The sequence below is a fragment of the Coenobita brevimanus genome, chromosome 18, assembly GCF_032717465.1.
Source record: "Coenobita brevimanus isolate Jiangsu-jjx chromosome 18, ASM3271746v2, whole genome shotgun sequence".
NCBI classification, from domain to species: Eukaryota; Metazoa; Arthropoda; class Malacostraca; order Decapoda; family Coenobitidae; genus Coenobita; species Coenobita brevimanus.
Genome location: NC_136971.1, coordinates 27,324,515 through 27,351,439, shown reverse-complemented (window position 1 = coordinate 27,351,439; position 26,925 = coordinate 27,324,515).

Here is a 26,925-nt window from a genome sequence, read left to right as displayed (position 1 = left end):
GAGAATGTGATGAACAAAATAAAGTGAAGCATACTGTTAATCTGATCTGACAGAGTGTGAGCTTTGGACCCTCTTCCTCGTTTCCTCTTGTCCATCAAATATTTTTCAGGCAAATGGGTCCAGGTCGCCGATCCCCCTTTCTGAAATTTCCACTCTCACTTATCTCTCAGTCTCTCTCTGTTCTTTTCTCTCTCATTTTCTTTTCTTTCTTCTTTTCCTGACCTTCGCTTCCCCTTGGCCTTCTATTCTCTTTCCTCTTATACTTTTATTTTATTTTACTTCCTTTCTGCTCCTCTCGTTTGCCACTTCCCCCCTCTCTCTTTTTCCTCTCACCGTATTCTCTTGTTCTTTACATGCTTTCTTCTCTGTCCATCCACTTAACCCCATCATATTCCTCTTTCTTCTCTTGCTTCCTTCATCCTTCCCTCGTCCTTCGTACTCCATCCTCTTTTCCTTCTCCTTTGATACCTACTTCCTTTTTTCTTTCTTCCCTCCACACCACTATGTTTTCCCATAGTTCTCTCTCTCTCTACCGCTTCTTTCTTTCCTTCCTCTTTTTCCATCTCTTCCCTTTCTATCCCTACAACCATTCCCATTCTTTCCTTCCTTCTTCCTTCTCCATACACCTCCCTCTTTTTTCTCTCTTCCTTTTCTTCTTCCCTCTCTTCTTCATGATCTTCTTAACCTATACTACCTACTGACCTCTTGCTTTTCTCTTCATTCCTTCCTCTGTCCATTCCTCTCTGCCTCCATCTTTCTTGGTATCCCTTGCCATTCCCCCCTACCTCTTCCAACATGTACCTGAAGTTTACTTGATATTTACTTTTTCTTTCGCGTCAAGATTTGCTCAGTACGATTTCCATTCACTCTTTTCTACGAAGTTTCCATGACAACTTTTCTATACTGCATGATAGTCCTGTCTCATATTTCTTACTTGCTTCAGCTGAAGGAAATGGTGGGTGAAAGGATCCTTCCTGTTGTCCTGTTGTTGTCTTTGATTCAGAAAACAGATACCTTGGTAATAACCATCCCTATAACAAAGAGCCTCGAAACATCCAATTGGTTAGCTGCTGTTTGCTTTTGTCCGTATTCCTATACACTTCTTCCCTCTTCATTCCATCCTCCCGCCTGCTTTTCGTTTTCCTCGCGCCTTCCCTCCCTCCCTTTTTCTTCTGTTTTAAGAGGCACATGAACTGTCAATCTCTCCTCTCCCCACTCCATTCCTCTTTCGTCTAATTTCTAACTTTTTTTTCACTTCATATTTCGTCCATAGCTTCTTCACTTAGATTTACACTTTCCTTCTCCTCTTTCTTTCTCCTTGTTACTTTCCTGGCCTCTTCTTCCCCCCCCCCCAATCTCTTCTCTCCTTACTTCCTGTACCTCCATTATCCTTGCACTGCAACAAGGCAACCTCAGAACATTTATGGCATGACTCGAGGACAACAGACAGACGATTGCTCCAGCTAAATCCACCACCACACACGTCACCAGCAGCATGCATGAGCACAGGTAACACTAAAATCACATCTGAAACTGTGCCACAAACACCCTTCATTAATATCCTTCAAATGATGTGACGCTGAACTTCAAGGATCACAAACAAAATATCAAAAGGAGGTACATCGACTCAGTTTGCGCACTCGGACACTATCTATCTATCTATCTATCTATTGCCAGACGCCTCAATCCCGTTTGGGGTGGCCACAAACAAATCGCCTCCACTTCACCCTGTCCCCCGCCATTTCACTGCCCTGCTCCCAACTCACCCCCCCTCTCTCATATACCTCTCCACTCCATACCTCCATCTCATCCTCGGCCTCCCCCTTCCTCTTCCCCCCTCCGCCTCACTCACATACACTCTCTTCGTCAGTCTCTCACCCTCCATCCTCTCCACATAGCCAAACCACCTCAGTGTGTTCCTCATAACGCTTCCTATCACATCCACATCCACACCGCAACGCTCCTTTACATCCTCATTCGTCAGCCTGTCTCTCCATGTGACTCCACAGGCTCCTCTTAAATAACTCATTTCCACTGCTCTCACTCTTGACTTGTGTCTTTCCAACAACGTCCAAGCTTCACTTCCAAACGTTAGAGTTGCTATCACAATACTGTCATGTAGTAATTTTTTCTCTTCCATGCTCACTTCCCTGTTTCTTATCACTGCTTTCAAAGAACCAGCAACCTTTCTTCCCTGCTGTACCCTTTCAAGCACTTCACCCTCCAAACCTCCATCCTTACTCATTACACTACCCAAGTACTTAAACGTACTCACATTTTCCAATTCAACACCATCCAACCTCGCTGTACATTCACTGACTTCACCTCTCTCAAAGACCATCACTTTACTCTTCCCTACATTCACCTTTAGATTCCGTTTCTTACACACTCTCCTAAACTCACCCACCAAGCCTTGCAGCTCCCCTTCATCTTCACTCAACAACACAGTATCATCTGCAAACAACAGTACAGGGAGATTCCAAACACTATCCTCTCTCACCATGGCCACTCCAACATCCACTACCCTACCTTGTACCTCTTTTATTACCCCATCCATGTACAGATTGAACAACCATGGAGACATGACACATCCCTGTTTCAACCCAACCTTCAAAGAGAAAAATTCACTTAGTTCACCATCCATACGCACTGCAGCATTAGCACCATCATACATACTCTTCACTGCATTCAACAACTTCCCATCTATTCCATATATTTTTAATACTTTCCACAATCCTTGTCTATCCACCCTGTCATATGCTTTCTCCAAATCCATGAAATCCGCATACAACTTCTTTCCCTTCTTTAGAAACTTTTCCACTAAAGATCTAAGAATGAATATCTGATCTACACAAGCTCTTCCCTTCCTAAAGCCTCCCTGTTCTTCTCCAACTAATTCCTCTGTTCTTTCTCTAACTCTGTCATTAAGTATCCTACCATACACTTTTCCTATTATACTAAGAAGACAGACGCCCGTATGATTACCACACACTTCTATTTCCCCTTTTCCTTTGTACAAGGGAATAATTATACCTGACTTCCAATCCTCCGGGACTCTACCTTCCTCCCAGGCCAATCTGCACATCTTCCACATCCATTCTACTACTATCTCTCCCCCATGCTTCAGCATTTCACCACACACTCGATCAATTCCTGGGGCTTTCCCCAATTTAACTTTCTTCATTGCTTCCACAACTTCTATCCTACTGATTTCTTCCTGTCTTCTCACCTCCCTCCTTCTACCAGCCATTCCCCGGCCACTTATACTCGCATTACTTCCATCCTGTATGTTCAACAATTCCTTAAAGTGTTCTCTTCATCTGCTCACTTTTTCTCCCTTCTCCACTAGTAATCTACCATTTTTATCTTTCACTCCCCTGCTAATCTCACTTCCACCCTGTCTTACTCTTTTCACCTCTTTCCAGAACATTTTCTTACAGTCCCTCCACTTTACACTCAAATTCCTTCCAAATTCTTCATCCACTCTCTTCTTACTCTCTCTTACTAATCTTTTCACCTCTCTTTCTTTCTACATATAACTCTCTCTTCCGCTTCTCAACTTCTTCCACGCCCCTATTTCTCATCCATTCATTGTATGTTTTCTTCTTTTGTGCCACAGCCTGTCTCACCTCTTCAGTCCACCAAGCTGTTCCTTGCACCCCCCTTCCATTTTCTCCTCCTCCCACACACCACATCACATGCTGCACATATTTCTTCTGTAAATATCCTGCACACACCTTCCACGTCCCCCATCTGGTCCAATTCATATTTGCCCAATCGTTCCTCCACTTCTCATACACTGCCTCTTTCTCATCCTCTTCTAACCTTTCCACTCTCCTTGCAACTACTCTTACCTCTCGTCTTTCCCTTCTTCTATTCCTCCATCTTACTTGAATTCTAACTCTGGCCACCACCAAGTAGTGGTCAGAAAGTCCACTCCCCCAACCTCTATAAACTCTTGTATCCATTACACATCTTCGCATCCTTTCATCCACAGACACATAATCAATCATTGCCTTCCTTTCATTCAGTTCACCACCCACCCTTCCCATCACTAGCCATGTATACCTGTGGATCATTTTATGCATGAAGAGGGTATTGGCTATCACCAACCCCCTCCCAGCACAAATGTCCACTAACGCACTCCCATTCTCATCTATCTCAGCAGGCACACCCAACTCACCAACTATTCCATCCACCTTCACATTCCCAACTTTACCATTCATATCACCAATCAAAAACACTCTTTCATTCCTTCCAAACTGCATTCCTTCCAAACTGCACACTTCCACATTTGTCCAGAACTCTTCTCTCACTCTTCTAGCACGATCTTGCGTTGGCGCATACACACACAATCGCCCACATTTCTATTCCAACTTTCAACTTTACCCACACAATCCTTGACCCAACTGATCCATACTGTCTTATGCTCTTCTTCCATCTTTTACTCACAACTATACATACTCCTTCCTTTGCCCTCTCATTCTCACCTACTCCTGCACATATACCCCATCCATACTCCCATTCTCTCACACTTTCTCCTCTCCATTTTGTTTCAGTTATTCCACATACATCCACTTTCGCACCCTCAAGCACCTGGACAATCTCTCTCTCTTTCACCTCATCATTCGCTCCTCTTACATTCCATGTAGCCATTATCAAGTCCTTTGTCCGGTCCTGGGTCGTCATCGTTTGGTCAGTCCTTGTCCGAGGCTTCTTGTTTGTTTTTTTAGTTAGTTGCTTTCCGGGAGGGGCACTAACCCTTCGCCAACCCTTTTAGTCGCCTTTTATGACAAGCAGGGATACTGGGGGAGTACTCTCGAAAAAAAACCCTACCCCCAGGGACACACACCGGGCAAAAAATAAATAAATAAATAAATAAATAAATAAATAAATAAAATAAAATAAAAAAGAAAGAAACTTTTCCTTCTCTACAAACAATAAATTAGATAAGTGATGTCTCACGCAGCTCTGACATAGAACTCTATTGTATATTAAAATCCACTACAGCATGTTGCAAACCATGCAGAACAAGACCCTACGCATCATCTCTGGCCACAATAATACCATCCCCACAACTTACATTGAGAGTAAAGTTCTCTCTGTCAAAGAAAATCTTGAAAATATGAGAGGCATACATCTCTACTTGGCAGTCTGTGTTGACATGCAACACCCCTGTCATTATATGAAGGACCCTCATAATAGAACTAGGCAAATTATACAGTTATCCACAATCATGACCAAATCCTCTTCAACAGTAGGCTAACACACCTCCACAGCTTCCAAGACTAGTGATGAAAAATGACCTTTATTTTTATTTCATGCTCTGGGCAATGCAACTTCTGAACACAGTATTACAACCTCCCCCTCCTAACAATCACCCATCATTGGTATTATAAAAAAAAAAAAAAAGTTGTTCTAGTAAAGACAGCTAGGTTTACAACAGGATACCACCAAGTCTTCCTCACTTACCAGATTACATTCGGGCTGGTTGGAATCACAGCTGACACATGCCCCGCTTGTAGAATATAATATCACAACAAGCACAAACAATGGACCACTGCACAGCACATGCCATAATAATTCGCAGAAACCTACTGGGTAGCCCCAAAGGGGAGTAGCTTACACACAGTCGACGGTCCAGATTAAGTAACCACACTAACCCTTCTATCATACTCCCTCTCTCCCTTTCTTGCTATTTTATTTCTCCATTCTTTCCTTACTACTCCTTACTCTCTCTTCTCATTTACTCCTCATTTGTCTACAATCTTTTCCCTTCTTCGCTTGAGGTATGTTTATTCTTTTCATCCTGATCTCTCTATTTCCAGTTTCTCGCTCTTTTTTTCTCCCATCCTTTATCCCTCCTTCACATTAAGTCTGCTTCTCCTTTCCATTCTGCCTTCTCGACCTTCCCTCTTGATCTGTCATTGCTCTTCACTTCTCTCTCTCTCTCTCTCTCTCTCTCTCTCTCTCTCTCTCTCTCTCTCTCTCTCTCTCTCATCCTATTCCTTCACTGTTTTCCCTTTTCTCATAAACTTCATTTCCCTTCCCCTCTTCCCGTGTTGCCTCCTCCTTCCCTGTCATGTTTCAGTTTTCCTTTTCTCTCCATCTCTCTCCCGTCTCCTTTTTACTTGCGACGATAGCCAGCAGGTCATTTAGTGGCCAGCGTTCTTCTGCTTCTGGCAGATTTGTTAAAAGGAGGCATTTGACACATAAAAGTGGTACAATATGTGGTAATTTGACATGGAGAATCCAAATTTGCCACCAGCTGACACCTGAGGTGGCGCCATCTAGCGACAACTTTAGTAGAATTGCTTAGTTTAAATCTAGTGAGACGTGAAAGTGACCCATATAAGATTATTTGACATGGAGAATCCAAATTTGCTGTCAGCTGACACCTGTGGTGTGGCAATCTAGCAGCAACTTTAGTAAAATTTCTTCATTTAAACCCACTGAGACATAAAAGTGACATGGCTAGTTATTATTTACATCAAACTGTTTGAAACAAGAGCTCGCCGCTGGTCCCAGAGCAATTCTACTCTTGCTCTCAAAGTTTTCTTCATCTTCTTTTCCTGTTTATCCTCTCTTTCCCCCGTTTCCCTCCTACGAATATCTTTCCAATCTCTGTCAGCATTTCTTTCCGAATGTCTCCTTCAGTTCTACCACTCTCTCGTATGCTACCTTCTCCATTTTACTGTACTATATCACCAACTCTCTCTCTCTCTCTCTCTCTCTCTCTCTCTCTCTCTCTCTCTCTCTCTCTCTCTCTCTCTCTTTCTCTGAGGTGCCTTATGTAAGTTTCAACAACCAGCAATCACAGAGTGCATAACCCGCGCACCACCTAGTCTAAGGGCCGAATATCTGATTTGCTGTGACCATGGCTTTCGACAGATTGCTTTAATATTCGAATTACTTCATTCTTACCTAACCATTGGCCCCTCGACTAACTTTGGTTCATATCAGATCAGAACTGTTGAGTTGACTGCCCCGTGAACTGGGTATTTGGCCTTCCCTTGTGACTTTGACTTTTGACTGATTGTTCTCAAAATTGCATCTGTTGAACCTTGTCTTAACCTGAATGATTCAACAAAGACGCCCAAAATATATTTTTTCCCTCTCTCTCTCTCTCTCTCTCTCTCTCTCTCTCTCTCTCTCTCTCTCTCTCTCTCTCTCACTTCTGATTCTGAGTGAACTCAAGGAAGTGCATCTCTCTATTGACGAGGAATCATAGACCAGGTATAATCTAGTCGTTTTTATAATTCATTTTATATAATAGGGTAGACCTACGAAAGAAGAATAAGTAAATGAATAACTTATAAAAGATTCAGATGTTATAGCAATGCACTGAGTACATCAAGAACAAGATTCAGTCATGTACCATTATGTACCGCTTCAGTACCCTTCAAGTACCACTTCACGTTTCAGTCTACAGTAGTTTTCCGTCAAGACAACGGAATATATTGGAAACTGGTAGAATGACTTCAGAACTGATGAAATAATAACAAATGATATCGACAGTTATGAACCAATCATCTAATGACAGTTTAATTTCATATCTCCATCGGTATCACTTTAGATCTCAGTAGAGAAGTACGAAACAACGAAAACCTTACTTCTTTTAAACAATAGCTCTAAGTATATGCAAGTAAATGAATTATAAGAATAGGCTGCAGGTATGTCACATAAAACCTTAAAAGTACTTCAGATATAACCTACTCGTATATACTGCACAACAACCATGCATATTAGTACCACTTACTCTGAGGGACTGGGTGCAATAGCATGTAAAAGACATAATGGCAACAAGTTGTGTATACCAACCAAGGATTAAGATGAGTATGTAAGATCACACACTAGATGGGAGTGGAAAGGGCAGCGTAGTGGTAAAGCTGGTGAAGCAGATATTGATAAGTACTCTCTTGTATGTTACTGGTACAACCATGACGGTATCGATATATATATATATATATATATATATATATATATATATATATATATATATATATATATATATATATATATATATATATATAATATATATATATATATATATATATATATATATATATATATATATATATATATATATAGTTTTGAATGGTGAATTGCTTTAGGAGGTAGAGTTTTTTAAATATTTAGGGTCACATGTTGCTGTGCATGGAAGAATAGATGCAGAAGTGAAGTTTAGAATGAATGAAGTAGGCAAGGTGCTGCGAGGAATGAAAAAAAGTGTTTAGATGTCGTTGGCTTACAATGGTAAAGAGAAGGCCGTTTGAGGGTGTTGTGGTACCGACTGCGTTATATGAGGCTGAAACATGGAATATGGGTGTAGCAGAGAGGAAAAGTTTGAATGTAATGGAGATGAGGTGTCTGAGGATTATGTGTGAAGTGACACGTATGGATCGAGTGCGAAATGATGAAGTGCGAAGGAGAACTGGAGTTGTTCGGGAGATGGCTGGTAGAGTTGAGCAGAGGGTGTTGCGATGGTTTGGGCATATGGAGAGAATGGATAATGAGCGATTGGTGAAAAAGATAACTAGATCTGATGTGAGAGGTGTAAGGCTGAGAGGGAGACCAGGAACAGGATGGAAAGACAGTGTGAAGAGAGCGCTGGATGCGAGAGGGATGTCTGTTGAGCAAGGAAGAGTGGCTGTGCGTGACAGAAATAAATGGAGAGAAATTGTGAATGAATAAATGATGATGCAGCCCTGAGGGAATATTCTCCCGCATTTGGGCTGATCAGCTAGTCAGGTCAGGTGCGGGTAAGAGGATGGGTCTATTATGATGTGGCAGGGGTAAACCAGCTCTGCTGTCGGGCCCTGCTGCGGATGTCACTGATTGCACTGCGCAGGTGACCCTTGTGCGGTGTGGTGCAGTGAAGTTCTCTCCCTTCTCCTCTTTGGGGCTAAGTGCGAATGAATGTGTTTGAATGGATGAGTAAATGGGGAGTGTGTCATCCTGTCTCGGCTACCGCCCTTTCCTTGGGGGAAGCAGCCTAGGTATATATCTATATCTATCTATCTATCTATATCTATCTATCTACTCTCTATCTATATATATAATCTATCTATCTATCTATCTATATATATATATATATATATATATATATATATATATATATATATATATATTGTTACATAGCCTATGATTTCATCATCCTTTGTGTAATTCTAACGTACAGTATGCTGCATGTTTGATCACGAGCGTGTTCTACCTCACTCCCCCCTTCTACCCTTATAGTAGAGTAAGTCGTTCTTTCTGTTGTTCAGAGCAGGATTGTCAACTCTTTGTCCCCATGGCTTCATTTGCGCGTCCTTCTTACAAGTTGTATCAAGCTCTGCCGGCCCTTATATAATGAGCTTAGTCTCTGCATTATGGCCACTTAGATCTACTCCTAATTTTCCTCACATCGCTGTCCTCCCCTGTACAGTTGTTATTATTGTGAGTGCTCAGGAAATCTCCAACCATCTAGCTGCTGTGTAATTTGAGTATGACTGTTATTACATTTTGTTCTTGTGCTGTATAGCATAAGGTGTTGATTCGTAGGCCTGGTAAAGTATTTATAATTCATATTGTCAGCCAGTGGTAATAATATTTTGTATCTGTAATAATTTATCTTGCATTCACTGAGTATTATCTGGTTTTCTCATTTTATCAGGGCTGACTTAGATAAATTTATTCTTGCTAATTTCGTGTTAATAGAGGCTATTGCAGTTAACCATATATTTAACCTGTTTTTTGCCATTACATTATCCTTATGAGTCCTGAATGTTTTGTTGTTAGTTTGAGCATTAAACTTTAACTTGTAATTTTACCTAACTCTTTTGTTTTGAACCTGGAACTTTACGGGACAGTAGTGATTTTTAGTATTCTCACTTAAAGTGTACATTATCTTTCTCTGTTCCGTAACATAAATTTGGCGACTTCTTATCAGGATATTCAGGATATTATCATAAGGATATTGCTTGATATTTTGTGACTGTGATTTATTCATGATGTCTACTATTACTACGCTTGATGAAGCCAAAGATTTTTTTGTCAAATGTGCAAACAGTGTGTGATATAGAAAACAGAACAAAGAATGAACTTAGGCTTGTTGCTCAACAATTGCGAATTGTTGTTCGCTCTCATCATTCTAAAGATCAAATTGTTGACATGATTAATGAAAGCTTGTTTAATGTAACTCCTCCAAATGAGCAAACGCAGATTGAAATAGCTAAGTTACAGCTAGCTCTGCAGGAGGCTCGTGTTAAGGAAGCTGAGTTTCAGGCTCGTGCTAAGGAGGCTGAGTCTCAGGCTAAGGAGGCGGAGTCTCAGGCTCGTATTCAGGAGGCTGAGTTTCAGGCAAATGCTAAGGAGGCTGAGTTTCAGGCTCGTGCTAAGGAGACTGAGTTTCAGGCACAAGTTGAACTTGCTAGGATTCAGGCAGACCATGAGTATCGCATGAAACAAGGTGGAACTGGATCATCTAGCTCTGATGATTTTGATATGCTAAAAATATTAAACTTGTCCCTCCTTTTAATGAATCTGATTTAACAAAGTATTTTCAGTTGTTTGAGAGGGTAGCTACAGGTTTTAATTGGCCCCAAAAGTATTGGCCAGTATTCCTTCAAACTGTTCTCACCGGTAAAGCTCAAGTAACTTATGCATCTTTGCCTCAGGATTAATCTGATAATTATGATGTAGTTAAGAGCTTGATTCTTAAGGCCTATGAGCTTGTTCCTGAAGCCTATAGAGTAAAATTTAGGACAACTTATAAGCAAGATAAGCAATCCCATGTTGAGTATGCAAAAATCAAAGAAGATCTGTTAGAGCAGTGATTAAATTCTAAGAATGTGGATTCTGATTTTGACAAATTTAAGAAGATGATTTTGCTGGAGGACTTCAAAAGGTGTATTAATAAAGATGTAAGCCTACATCTTGATGAGAAAAGAATAGATAATTTGTCTGATGCTGCAGTTTTAGCTGATAAATATGTTCTCACTCACAAGAGATATTATAAAGAAAAAAGGAAAGCTGAGAGTAAGTACGTTGCCTCTACTCAGAGTACAGGTAACAGGAAAGAGAATAAAGATGATGTTTCTCAGGAAGTAAATACCAGCTTCATCTCTAGATTTCAGAAAAGTAAATGTACTTATTGTAGTAAGCTTGGTCATACTACGGAGAAATGTTTCAGGAGACAGCGTGATGTGAACAAAAAGAAGTCTTTAAATATTCAGTCAATTGGTCTAGTGTCCACCCTTGAGAGTTCCCAGAATTCTTTAACTGAGTTAACTGAACCTGCTTTGAGGGGTAAATTAAATTCTCATGATGGAGCTCCTCTTTTGAGCAGTAACGTGGGTGACACTCTCAAGAGTTCATGTGCTAATTTCCTGTCTGATGGTTTTGTCAGTCCTCTGGACAGTAATGACAGGAAATCAGTTAAAATATATCGTGATACAGGTGCTTGCCAATCCCTTATGCTGACCAGTGTTCTAGGCTCTAATGTTAATTCCTCTGATGAAACTGTAATCTTACAAGGTGTAGGGAATAATTACTTCTCTGTCCCTCTGTGCAGAGTGAATTTAGAGTCTGGTTTTGTTAATGGTTCCGTTATGGTTGGGTTGGTTGAGACATTCCCAATGTCAGGTGTAACTTTCTTACTTGGAAATGATATTGGTGGAAGTTAAGTGTGTCCAGCTCCTCAGTTGTCTCGTGAACCAGTGACTGCGACCCAGAATTTTGATGTCCCTGATGTGTTCTCTGCATGTGCTGTCACTAGGGCTAAGTCTAAAGTTACTGGTGACTTAGAGGATAATGATGATGATGATGTTATCCTAGCTGACACTTTTCTTGCTAATTTGGACCACTCACCAGATGAGGCAGTACCCTGTAGTGTTGATAATTTGTCTCGTCAAGAGTTGGTTGAGTTGCAGGTTGCTGATCCTGAGTTGAAAGGTCTAGCTAACTCTGCTTGCAGTGAGGAAGAGTCAGCCGGTGCTTCTACTTGTTATTATATAAAGTCAGGAGTACTTATGAGGAAGTGGAGACCCCCAGCAGCATCAGCCGACTGTGAATGGGAGGTTGTACATCAAGTTGTCATCCCTCGTGTTTGTAGGCAGGATATCATTAGAGTGGCTCATGATTCCAGTTTGGCAGGACACCTTGGAGTGAGGAAGACTGTGGCACGCATTTTGAAACACTTCTACTGGCCAGGTATCTTCAGGGATGTTTCCTGGTATTGTAAGTCTTGTCACACCTGTCAAGTTGTGGGGAAGTGTAATCAGACCGAAAAGGTTGCACCTCTAGTTCCCATTCCTCCTTTTGAGGCGCCATTCACCCGTGTGTTGGTGGATATTGTGGGCCCTCTTCCTAAGACTTCTTCAGGATTTTCCTATGTGTTGACCCTGATTGATATGGCTACTCGTTATCCTGAAGCCATTCCACTTAGAAATATCTCAGCAAAGAACGTGGTTAAGGAAATGCTAGGGTTCTTCACCGAGTTTGGTTTGCCCAAGGAGGTACAGTCAGACCGGGGAAGTAATTTCATGTCAAATGTTTTCAAGCAGTCTCTGAAAGAGTTGGACATCACCCAGATCACGTCTTCAGCTTACCATCCCCAGACCCAAGGAGCGTTGGAGAGATATCATCAAACACTCAAATCGATGCTCAAGAAATACTGTTTGGAATATCAGAAAGACTGGGATAAAGGTCTTCCATTCGTTGTATTTGCCGCCAGAGAATCTCCAAATGAATCACTGGGCTTCTCACCTTTTGAACTACTGTTTGGCCATGAAGTAAGAGGACCCCTTAAGTTACTCAAGGAATGCTGGCTGTCGGAGGAAGATGACGTTAACCTGCTGGAGTATGTGATGAAGTTCAAAGAACGGCTGTCCATTGCTTTACAGCTGGCGAGAGAGAATTTAGGAGCTGCTCAGGAGGAGATGAAGACTTGGTATGATAAGAAGTCCAGGTTACGCCACTTTCAGCCAGGAGATCAGGTTTTGATTCTGCTACCAGTGCATGGACAACCTCTTCAAGCCAAGTTTAATGGTCCTTATTTCGTGGAGAAGAAACTCAGTGATGTCAACTATGTCATCGCCACACCAGATCGTAGAAAGAACAAGCAACTTTGTCACATCAACATGCTAAAGTTATATCACAGGCGGGACGAAAATAACCCAGTCTGCACTGTAGCTGTTCCACCTGAGTCTGCAAGTGAAGTTCTCCCATGCAGCATGAGCCTGAGTGATAGTTTGGGGAAGAATCCTGATATCATGAATGATCTCCAGACTAAGCTTTCTCATCTAGCTCCTGAGGAAAGGCAGGAGTTTTCGGCATTACTGCAGGAGTACCCGCAAGTGTTCCGTGCCACTCCAGGAAGAACCACTGTGTTGATGCATGATGTCGATGTTGGAGACGCAAAGCCAATTAAATTGCCTCCTTACCGTGTGAACCCAGTGAAAGTTCCTCTCATCGAGAAGGAGCTTGGCTACCTGTTTAACCACAAGATGATTGAGCCCTGTCAGAGTGAGTGGAGTTCTCCTGTCACTCTAGTCCCTAAGCCAGGTGGGTCACAGCGGCTTTGCATCGACTACAGATGTGTTAATCAGATAACCAAAACAGACACTTACCCTCTCCCTCGCGTGGAAGATTGCATAGACAAGATCAGAAAGGCTAGGTACATAAGTAAGTTTGATTTGTTAAAGGGATACTGACAAGTACCTATGACTGAACGTGCTAGGGAGATCTCATGTTTTGTAACACTAGGAAAGACTTTTGCATGTTCTGTAATGCCATATGGTATGAAGAATGCACCAGCCACATTTCAGAAGCTGATGAATGTTGTAACAGAGGGTTTGGCAGGGTGTGTTGTTTATATTGGCGATGTATTAATCTTCAGTGACAACTGGAAAGATCACCTATGCCATGTCAGTAAATTTCTTGAGCGTTTGGTTCAGGCTAATCTTGTAGCTAATTTATCGAAGTGTGAGTTTGGTCAAGCTAAAGTTCAGTACCTTGGGTACGTAATTGGTGATGGACATGTTGCACCACCAGGAGCTAAGGTTCAGGTTATAAGTGATCTTCCCAGACCTAAAAGTAGGAAAGAGCTACAAAGATTTTTGGGAATGGTAGGTTATTACAGGAGATTTGTTCTTAACTTTTCAATTCTTGTATCACCACTTACAGACCTACTGAAAAAGGAAGTTAACTTTGTCTGGACTGATAACTGTGAATCATCTTTCAGCAAACTTAAAGCTATCCTATTAAGTCAGCCAGTGCTCGCTACTCCAAATTTTGCTAAGCCTTTTAAGATGGCTGTTGATGCAAGTGATACAGGAGCTGGGGCTGTTTTGCTGCAAGAGGATGATCAGGGTATTGAACACCCTGTATCTTATTACAGTAAGAAGTTCACTCCACCTCAAAAGAACTACTCAACTATTGAGAAAGAGCTTTTGGCCTTGATTTTGGGTTTACAGCATTTTTCATTTTATTTGTGTTCTGGTTTTGACCCCATAGTCATTTATACCGATCATAACCCACTGAAATTCCTTAGTAAGTTTAAAGATAAAAATCAGAGATTGACAAGATGGAGTCTACTTCTTCAGGAGTATTCATTAGACATACAACATGTCAAGGGGAAAGAAAATGTTATTGCAGATTGCTTATCTAGACTTTAGACAGATTGTTTTAGAGCAATAAGAAATTTCCTTTGTAAATTTCTTTTTCTTTGTGGGGAGGTGTTACATAGCCTATGATTTCATCATCCTTTGTGTAATTCTAACGTACAGTATGCTGCATGTTTGATCACGAGCGTGTTCTACCTCACTCCCCCCTTCTACCCTTATAGTAGAGTAAGTCGTTCTTTCTGTTGTTCAGAGCAGGATTGTCAACTCTTTGTCCCCATGGCTTCATTTGTGCATCCTTCTTACAAGTTGTATCAAGCTCTGCCGGGCCTTATATAATGAGCTGTCTCTGCATTATGGCCACTTAGATCTACTCCTCATTTTGTTCACATCTCTGTCCTCCCCTGTACAGTTGTTATTATTGTGAGTGCTCAGGAAGTCTCCAACCATCTAGCAGCTGTGTAATTTGAGTATGAGTGTTATTACATTTTGTTCTTGTGCTGTATAGCATAAGGTGTTGATTCGTAGGCCTGGTAAAGTATTCATAATTCATATTGTCAGCCAGTGGTAATAATATTTTGTATCTGTAATAATATATCTTGCATTCACTGAGTATTATCTGGTTTTCTCATTTTATCAGGGCTGACTTAGATAAATTTACTCTTGCTAATTTTGTGTTAATAGAGGCTATTGCAGTTAACCATATATTTAACCTGTTTTTTGCCATTACATTATCCTTATGAGTCCTGAATGTTTTATTGTTAGTTTGAGCATTAAACTTTAACTTGTAATTTTACCTAACTCTTTTGTTTTGAACCTGGAACTTTACGGGACAGTAGTGATTTTTAGTATTCTCACTTAAAGTGTACATTATCTTTCTCTGTTCCGTAACAATATATAAAGTAGATGTGCAAGTTCTTCCTGTGCATTACGTCAAAACATGGAAACTGCATATCCAATCCTGCAATATGGTCGCTGATTTCGTTGAAATTCTTGTGCTCATATTCCCGTATTTCTGATCATTTTCATGTTTAAAAAGGGGGGCTGATTCCCCAAGAATTATTGGGGGGAGGGGACTCGCACTCCTCAAACATCGCATCATGAATGACAGTCCACTGTGCAACGTGTACTACAATATGGTCTTACCTGCCCTCCTTTCACTATCACCGAGAAATTTTTCTTTGGATTGGGAGGCTGACCCCACCCCACCCCAGACAGCACTTGATGATTAGAAAACTGTATATAGTGGAAGGCCTTTAGAGTAACCAGACAAACTCACCTGGGTTGTTATATTCAAATTTTTCTCCTTTTTACCACTGATCGTTTTTTTTGTTTTCGGGAGGAGGGTGTTACCTCATTAAGGATGTGAATACATTGCTCTGCTTGTACTGAAATATCAAAGTTATATCTGCCCTTCTTTCACTACTTCTGAGAATTTTAGTTTGGTGAGGGGGTTGGCCCCTATATAAATCATGGTTGCATTATTATAAGAGTTCCTCAGTAACCAAAGTTATGTGGGAAGTTTCATTCAGATCCATCAAATAGCTTTGGAGTCAAACTATACACACACACACACACACACACACACACACACACACACACACACACACACACACTTACTTACTTAAACCTATCATTCTGCTACAGAACGCGTGTGACGGTGCAGACCACCTCTGCAATCGGAATTTTTGCCACACACTCGGCTTATGAAGTGCAGGTTTGCTGGAAGAACTCTGTTATGGCTGTGCCTCCATCGTCTATGTTCTTCTCTGGTCAAGTTTTAAGCCTCTTCAAGATGAAGTTCCTTTGCTGCAGAGGGCTCGTCATTGTTTACTGTTTGAGGCATTGGTTTCAAGAACTTTTGGTATGAGGTTGCATTTCTTCAGAGTTGCACTTATGTTATCTTTATATCCTCTCTTCTGTCCCCCTGGGTTGTGGCATGCTGCAGGTAGTTGGCCATTCATAACCTGGCCGGGAAGGCAGTGTCCAGGCATGTAGAACACCTGACCGACCCATCTAAGCTATTTTTTTAGACAACATGTTTTCTATGCTGGTTGAATTTGCCCTCTGAAGAATTAGTGAGTGTGAAACTTTCTTCTCCCACAAGAGGCTTAGGATGCGTTGTAAGGAACGGATGTGAAAAGATTCAAGGTACTTGATGTGGCACTGATTAGTATTCTAGGATTCAGCATCACATAAGAGAGTGGAGTGGCACATAGCAGTATATACTGATTCCTTCGTCTCGATTCTCAAATTGATGTTTTCAAAGACTCTGGATCTGAGACATTAAAAAAAAACTTGGCCATGGTTGATTCGTGCAAGGACTTCTGCATGAGTATTATACTTATCTGTGAGCACCCCTCCAAGGTAGGGAAAATTCTCCAGCCGTCTTATATTTACGCCATTTATCTGAAATGCAAGAGGATATGCAGGGATATTTCTCCGAGATATTATTTTTGTTTTATTGATGTTTTTTCGGAGCATCATTGCATGGTATATGTGGAAACGATGGTGAGAGTTTGTTGCGGGGCTTCTGGGGTATGTTCAAGAACAGCACGGTTGTCAGCATATTGAAGCTCTAGGAAATGAGCCATTTCAGTCTTTGACTGAACTCTACGACGTTTAAGATTAAATAAGTTACCGTTTAGATGGAACTGGACATTAATTCCATCATCAGGGATCATTTGATAGGGCCTTAAAAGGGTGACTGCGGTGGGACAGATGTTGATAATGACAGAAGCTATGACACATGCTTGCTTTTTGCCCACATCCAAGTTGAAGTGTTCAGCTTTGCTCCAACCTATGGACACATGAGAATTCATGCTGTCGTTTCGGCTCATCAGGTTGGTACGAAATTCAGGTGGATTCCATAAAACGTCGTTGTTGACAGTGACAAATGCATTTTGCAAGATCGATGAATGTAATATATAGTTACAGCTCTGCTTCTAGCATTTCTCTTGTATATGTCGCGCAACAATTATCAAGTCATAGGTACTTCTTTCCTTCCGAAATCCACATTGTGTTTTAGGAAGTGCTAATGTGGTCAGATGTTTTGTCAGTCTACATAACATTTTCTTGGCCAGTACTTTGCTAGCATTCACAAGTAGAGAGATACCTCTGCTGTTGTCACAGCTTGAGGAGTCCCCTCTCTTCTTGTAGATAGTTACAATATCAAAAGTAAACCCATTCACGTGGAATTCGTTCTTGGTTAAGATAGAGATTGGATGTCCTGAACAGTTTCTGCAATCGTAGGTGGGACATTGAAATCTGCTGCCTGAGGGACTTTTGGGATGTCATCAAGGATATTGTGCTCCACTGGTTTTCTTCTATGCAGTAAGGTACTGAATTGTTGTGTCCATCTACAGGTATTTAGGCTGCCTGCTTGTCTTTCAGGAGCTCTCCTTCTGCTGATCGAATAGGGTCTATGTTGTGTTTGGGTGGTCCATAGATGGTTTTTATGGACTTGTAGAAGCCATATTGGTCCTTAACATCCGACAGCATTTGCAGCTCTTTTTCTTGTTCACTCCACCATTTGTTCTCCATGTCAAACAGTTTTCTCTAGGTTCCACTTCTGAGATTCTGGAATTCTGTTTTTAGGGTTAGGGGGACAGGATGAGCTAATCAGTTGTTATGTGTTCTGTTCTTCATTGCAAGGTCATGTATGCCCTCAGCATTCTCATAAAAAAACTCTTTATGGCAGCAAGTGAAGTTGCCTTGGGTTTCTTTCTGCAGTGTTTTGAAACTATGTCTTAATGTTCAGCCATTCTGCATCTTGGTTTGTTGCATTTTTGTTTGGGTCAATTGGTGGGAATTGAGAGAGATTGGGTATATTAGTGTGGCAGAGGGTGTTACAAGATGTCCCATCTTTTTAGTTTCTTGGACAATGGTCTATGGTGCATTTGTGGACATACGATTGCTTGCAGTTTGATGAGTATAAGATTATGGTCTGTCACGCACTCACCACCTCTCAGGCCTCGGACTATAAGAACTTCTTTTCGATCTCGCTGCTTTACAGTGACATAATCAATTAGGTACCAATGTCTAGATCGTGGGTGCATCCATGTGGTCTTGTATTTATTCTTAAGGTGAAAAATAGTGTCGGTGACGACCAGACTGTGTTCCAAAGGTAGGCAATTTATGGCCATCGTTGCTCATGTTACCAACACCTTTGACGGCCTAGAGTGCCTTTTGCCAGAGATGATTATGCTTTCCTACTCTGGCATAAAAATTTCAAAGCAAGATGAGTTTTTCACTAAGTGGTACTGAGTAAATGGCAGCATTCAGAAAGGCCTAAAAGGAATCTTTCACGGTGTCCTCAGAGACAGCTGTCGTAGCATAGGCACTGAAGAGTGTTGCATATTGGCCCTTTGAGAGTGATGTGCACCAAGACATCAGCCTCTGATATACATACAAGTTATTCTTGGATCTTCGGTAGTTGATTGCTCTAGACTGCAAAGACAGTACTATGATTTTTTTCTTACATTGCCTGGGTATTCCCTCCAGAAAAAGGTATATCCCTTTCCTTCTGTTAGGTTGTTCTCTCCTAAGAGGCAAGTCTCAGAGTAGGCAGCAATGTCAGTTTTGTATATTTTCAGCTCATAGCCATTAACCCGCCCCGTCCTGGCCACTTTTCAACCACTGGTACCCCCCAATCCCGGGCAATTTTCGATCTTTTTTTTTTTTACGAATTTATATGTAGTACAAGAGTATATTGGTTTTCAAGCAGTAATATAGGCATTATAAGCATTGTTTCACTCACTAATACCTGACCTTTTTTTGCCACATTACCTGATCATCATTTCTAACTGTTTCTTCCTCTAATGCTATGTAAAGTTTGTCCTCCACATTGTCATTGATTGGGGAATCACTCTGGCCCTGAATTTCGTACCGTGGCATGACATGGCTATACTGGCCAGGTCACTGATAACAGGTGAATTGCTGAGAAAAGGGCCTGCAGGGGGGGGGAGGAGGTCATGCTGGGTAAGGCATTGTCTCTGCCTGGCATCTTGTTGAGGAAGGTGTCCCGTGTATACGTACCAAAAATGACTCACGAAAATTGAAAATTCTGGAAATTATGAACCTTGCAATTGCAGGACGTTGAAGTACATCCTCGGGATTAGCTGTGACAAAACGTGAGGACGTGGAAGTACGTCCTCGGGACAGCGCGGGTTAAAGGTGGTTCAGCAGTGTGATCATGTGTCTTGCTCAGCATCAAGCAAAGTTCGTATACGCCAGGCAGCAAGAGTCAGAGGGATTCTTTTTTTTTTTTTTTTTTTTTTTTTTGTACTGCAATGTGGGATGTCTTGTCAGAGTTATATGATCAGATGGTGTGGAGCTGTAAATGTGTAGGTTAACTTTTCTAAACCCCTCCCCATCAGGGGTAAGCAGTTGGGTGTCTGATTCTGGTTGCTTAGTCACACTGGATTCTGCCAAGGGGATGACCTGCTCCTATGGAATCATGCCAACGACCACTGAGCCAGTGCCGCCATGTGCAAGACTCGGGCTAGCAATTTCCAACCACATCCATGCCTTGTCACTGACGCCCTACCTTGTCACCGTAGGTCTTTGGATTTTGAAGAAAGGATGAAATGGGAGGTAAGTATACCAGTAGGCTTGCACAATGAAAGGATTTAGTATGATACTGAGGGTGCGTAGTCCTTACCACCACATGACTTTGCTCTTCTTAGCCTGTGATGGTGGCATGAAGATTCATGATGACCATCTAATGATCAGGGTTGCAGGAGTCTACCAGGAGCTCTGTCTGCCGAGCCGAACCTTCCATTGAATTTTTCGTTCGGGGATTACTCCCGTAGCCTTGACCCATCAAAGGATAATCCACAAGGCAGTGGACCTGTGAACAGTTGGTTTGGCTCCTCGCTAATGGCCCCTCCAGCACAGGTAACCCAGTCCCTCTGCTGAGTCCTGGGAGAATCGCCCCCAGCTGGTACGGCCCACCAGATCTATGGGGAACACAAGCACCCAACCATGACAAGGTGATTGCCATGGAATAGGGCAAGGTGCAAAAATGATACCATCATGTTTCACAGGCTTGATAACACGAATTATTTTAAGAGGGAAATAGGTTAACTAAATATCTAAAGAAGAAGTGATACTATAGGTTACAAAATTATCAGTGCTCAAAGGGTCCAGTGCCTACCGAAAACATTCGAACAACTGCTGACATTACCAACGTCTCAGTGTGTATGATCAATATCTATTAATATAAACGTAACACTGCTCTATGTTTGCAAGAGGAAATTGCTAGTTGGTGATGTATGAAACCAAACCTTGCAACATCAGGGCTACCAGCTTGTGTATCATGGGGAACGGGAGGTTACCATTTGTCACAAAAGGGATTAACTTATGAAATTTAAGATTTAAGTTTTTACTTTATTCTGGCTTATGTCACCAATTCTATGAAAGCGAGAAATTTATAAACTTTCTCTTCAAACAGTACTAAGCAAGAGATAATCACTCATGAATGCTGGATTAACCCCTAGCCACAGGGGGGTTTCCGGCCATCACCCATTCTTCATTACAGAGGATTTCCGAGAATTTGGCAAAAATATCCTTCCTTCAAGCCCTTATATCTGCCATGCTATAATAGCTCGAGAAGCGAATGAAAACTAATGACTCACCAACACTCTTCTTTCCAATGAGGGTATCCCGACGTCACTAGGTGGTCCGTCAATGAGTAAGGATGAGTTGAAGATGAGTGGTTTTTCACGTTTGTCAGGACGGATCCGACCACACGCCACTGGCCATGGCCTTAGCCTTGGTGGCTAGCGTTGGCAGCACTGACCGGAGTGGTGATTGTAACACTGCCCGGGCGTCCTTGGATGGCATGTGAAAAATTCCCACTCAGTTTTCGACTTTTTACTCACCGTCGTAAGATGAGTCATCACCCTGTCCAGGTGGCTACGCAAAGGGTTTTCCGCCCGTTTGATAGTGCCACTATGCCCCGTAGGTGTGTGGGAAAGGAAATATCTCTTTGTTTTTCTGTATTCACTTCTTCCGTCAGTTATAATAATTTCCCTTTACAAAGACACTTATAACTGCACTTGACATCATGATTACGGGTAATTGCACTTTGACGAGTAAATGCTGTGGCTGTATCACGCAGTATCGCTGAGTATGAGGAAATTATTTGTACTATAATTCAGACTTATTTGTAGTAATCTGTGGCATCGCGAAAATCTTATAAATGTTACACACAACTTACATTATTTGTACTTCACATCACAAGTACACTGATGCTTATATTCAGCATAATTTCCCCGAGTATCGAGTGAAATAATTTAGTTATAGCCATCCAGGTAATTTTTTTTTTCTGGCCCGCTCACGAGTGGTTTTCTTTCAGGTAACAGGATACACTGATACTCATATTCGGCACTATTTTCATGAGTACCGAGTGAAATAATTTTGTTATAGCCAACCAGGTAATTACTTTCTGTCCTGCACACAAGTGGTTTTCTTTCAGGTAACTGGTAGGCTAACTCAAGGTATTTTCAATAATTTCTTCACCAATATCAAATAAACAGTAACACTTATTGCACTGCACTTGTAGAACTTATAAAACACCTATATCATAGCACTTACTATAAATCAATTATAATATCCAACAATTCACTTATTTATAAAAACACACACATTTGTGCATTCCTGTACACTATTTCCACTTTCCCACACACCTGCTCAGTATTCACGCTCGGAGTGTTGCAGAACTTACGTAAGTAATCAACCTCACCAATTTGCATGTCCGATTTATCAACAAGCCTCATGTTGATATTGTAATCGTTGACAGCATCTGCCATTATCACTGGTTCCCTGGTCCTGTAGTCTGTTTTTCCAGTTTCCTCCAACACACCCTTATGTACTGTAACCAGAGAAGGGCTAACATGTTGCCACATTTCTTGGTAAGAAGGGCTCCTTTCTCAGTATTTGCTGGAAATACAGGGATATTCTTTCTGTTGGCCCTAACAGTTCCACAGGAGCCAGTACCGTGTTTAAGCAAATACTTGGTCAACGCTGGGGCAGTGTAATAATTATCGGTATTCAGAATGTGGTGTCTGTTGAACTACCTTTCCATGAGCACTTTCACAACAGATGCCGAGAAACCGTGAGGATCGTCACCAGGTATATCAACAACGGTTGCCCAATAAACTATCACATCTAGCACATATCCAATTTTGCAGTCGCAAAGGACAAAGAATTTGAGGCCAAATCAGTGACGCTTTGACAGCACATACTGAATAAATGCCAGCCTGCCCCTAAATAACACCAGCGACTCGTCAATAACCACTTTGCGGGACGGACGAAAAAAAAAAAAACTGGAAAATGACTCCTTGAGCAATGTTAGGATTGGTCTTATTTTCCATAAACTTTCGCTCGATGCAGGCCTGTAATTTCTATTGAATGATGGAACATCAGGATGGCCTGTACCTGTCACGGGCCATAAACTTACCAACGACAGGTGTGGCCACAAGTTCATCAACTGACCAATATTCATGGTGTACATGTTTTCTTATGTGCGCCATCAACATGGCAAGAGCTAGCCACACAGATATCTCCCCCACCTCCACAAGCATCCAGTCACGCATGTGTGTGCTCTCACTAGCAGCCACGTACAGCCACTGCACACACAGGGTCTGGTGGAAATTGATTTCCTCCACCAGGTACTGCATGATATCAGTAGTGAAAATAGCCCTGAATATACTGTTAATAGTCCAGGGCCTGGGGGGAAGCTTATCCTCTTGCACACCTGCTCCCTCCTCATCAAATAACGGCACATATAGCTCCAAGCCAGCTCCATCTTCCCACACAAGGGTATCGACTGTTGCCACATGTGGGAAAGCTGGCCACCTGGCAGTTGCAGGACGTTTTTTCTGCACTCGTGCACTCCCACGGGCAGGGGGTGAGGGTGAAGGAGAGGGAGAGGTGTGGGAGGTAGGGCAGTAAGCGGGTGATGACTCACCTGATGCGGGAATTGCTGGGGGAGATGGTCAGTGCTGAGTGTCTCCACGTGGCGCCTGTGTGGGAAATATATATATATATATATATATATATATATATATATATATATATATATATATATATATATATATATACTGTATATATATATATATCATCTCATCACATCAGCCGTTTGAGTGTCCACTGCAGGACTGGCCTATCCCGACCGAAGTGGGGACGATACATTCAATGTATCCCTACCAAGTGGCTTAGGTTGTCTGGTAGAGATTGTATGTAGGGTGAGAAGTTCTTGTAAGTGTAATTGTTGTGTTGGAATGGCTTTGGATGTGTGTGTAGTCTGTGAACCTAGTGTAATTGGCCACCACACGCCGATTGGGTGCAAACATACTTTACAGTATGCGACACTGGTTCAACCACAGCATCCCTTGTGTCCGCCAGTGCAGTACGTGGAATGAAGAATGCTCCCAAATTTATTACCTTGGCGGGGTGCGAACCCTCGTTCTTCTGCGTACGAAAACGCACACTTTACCACTGTACCACAGAGGCTCCATATATATATAGAGAGAGAGATAGATAGATAGATGGATAGATAGATAGACAGATAGATTGATAAGTACATATAGATAGACATATATATATATATATATATATATATATATATATATATATATATACAGTATATAGATAGATAGATAAATAGATAAGTAGGTAGATAGATAGATAGGTAATAGATATAGATACATAGATGGATAGATAGATAGATAAGTTTATATACTGTAGATAGACCGATATCTATACACACACACACACACACATATATATATATATATATATATATATATATATATATATATATATATATATATATATATATATATATATATATATATATATATATATATTTTTCAAGTTACATCCTCTGAAAATCCTTGGTCTTGCATTTGACCTTTGAGAGCACTCAAGGTCAAAAGTCATGCTGCCAAATGAAAGCCCATATGAGACTTCCTATATCTTGGTAACAGTAAATATCTCTATCTTCGACGAGTTGTGAGCTATAGCCCCCTGAATATCCGTGACTTTGAGTTTGACTTTTCAAAGTCACTTATGGTCAAAAATCAAGGTACCAATTAAAAACCCATACGGGATTTCATGTATGCTGATAATAGTAAATATTTCTCTATTTTTAACCAGTTTCAAGCTATAGCCCCCTGAAAATCCGTGGCCTTCAGTTTGGCCTTCCAGGATCAATGAAAGTCAATGGTCTTGGTGCCAAATCAAAGCCTGTATTACGAGTTCCTGTATGTTCATAACAGAAAATATCTCTATCTTTAACCGTTTTCGGGTTATAGCCCTCTGAAAATCCGTGACCTTGATTTTGACATTTCAGAGTCGTTTGATTACGTCCAAAATTAAATCACTTTCTTTGGGGACCAGTGCCCACACATCCTGAAAGTTTCATATAATTTCGTTCTATCATTTTTCCATAATATTGCTGACAAACAAACAAACAGACATACAAACTCGACCAAAAACAATACCTCATCGGACTCCATCCGGGAGTGATAAAAAATAAATAAATCAATAAAGACCTCCTTGGGATGCATCGGTTGTTTGAAACCTTCGGCTGATACATCCATGCTCTGTACCTCTCTTTGTGTTTAATAATTAAAATAAGTACCCTGATAATTTTTGCCGATACATTTTGAGACACTGGATGAAATTTCTAATATATACTCCGGTAGCATCATAATTGCTTATATACATATGGAATACATACGGAATTGTTATGCTAGGTATTTTTCGGAAGGCTTCCCGTCCTAAGAACGCCTTGCCTAGTATTGGGTTCTTATCAAGACCGGGGCAATACTATAAATATAGGAGGAAAAGGGCATAAAAACTTAAGGCAACATCTTACATGTATATTCACTAAGGGTATACAAGGGCAATAAGATTTCTCACAATATTATTGACTCATCAATTCTGGGGCAGCTGATTAGGGGTGAGCTTATCTCGCAGGATACGTGACAGACACAGTTCATGATTCAGTATGGTACAATTCACAGTACAGTTCACCGTGTAGGGTGATACAGTCCACAGTACAGTTTACAGTATAGTTCACAGTATAGGATGTTACAGTTCACAGTGTGATTCTAGGTGCCTCAGGATATTTATTTATATTCAGTCTTTACTTACGTAAGAGTCCGTATGTCCAACCATGTGATGATCACTGGGGAGTGGGGGCACTGACTTGACTTTATTGCAGGGAGCACACAGAGAGGGGGGAGGGGGGGAAGAATCTAGGTTGGCACAAGTGCAAGGGGGGGGGGGAGGTTTGTTGAATTTGAATATCACTACTTTGGGTACAGGAGCCTTACTTCTATCACACTGCACTTTAAGTCACTGCCTGAGCACGGTCACTTAATGATTTCACTGTTGGCACCTTCAGTGTATATTTTTGTACTGTTATACACATGAATCACTTTACAGTTTGGGCAGGTTAATGTCGTCTCCTGTGGGCGTGATGAAGGGCCCAGGGTGCTGGGAACTGGGGACAGAGGTCTGGCTCGTGGGATAAGGGCCAAATAACTCCTCCAGGCGCCTTCTGAGCCACTGGGTGGAGGGACCACGTCGCCTTGGCCAGGAGTGGGGTGGTTCTCGCCCTGGGGAGCCAAGGGCGCCATTGGGGACCCTGGGGCATCGGTCTGCTCCGGGGTGCTTCACCGTCAGGAGGGAGCTGCAGCGTCGTTCCGGGGAGGGGTCAGTCAGAGGCAGTCCTCCTCAGGGGCCAGCTGTAGAGAAAATAGCCCCGGGGACACTACAGAGCCCTGCCACCAGGCTGTCAGTGGTGGATTCCCTGGCTGGAGATTGGTACTGTGGCAGGTGGACACAGGAGGAATGCGTGCTGGTGTAGAGCGGTTGGAGGCCGTCTCTTGTCCCTGGGCACGGCAGGAGGCTGTTGCTGGTGTCTTATCCTCAGGACTGCTACCGACTCTGTGGGTAGTCCTTGTGAAGCGGCTTGAGGCCGTCTCGAGTGTGGAGCAGCTTGAGGCCGTTTCAGTAGTGGAGCGGCTTGAAGCCGTCTCTAAATTGGAGTGGCTTGAGGCCGTCTCCGTGGGGCTTTAAGGAGCCTAGGATTCAGCTCCACCCCGATCCTGACGTAGGCTGGGCTGGCGAGAAGCTAGTACGCCCGGGATGAGGTATACGGGTCGGATCGGTTCCGGGGAGTAGGGGCGCGCGGCTACACGACTTGTGCCCATGTGGTAGGGACACCCCGTGCGCTGCATCTACCCCTCTGTCATCGCCTCCTGGGGGTGTCGTGTCGTCTTCCGCTGTTATCATGTCTTCT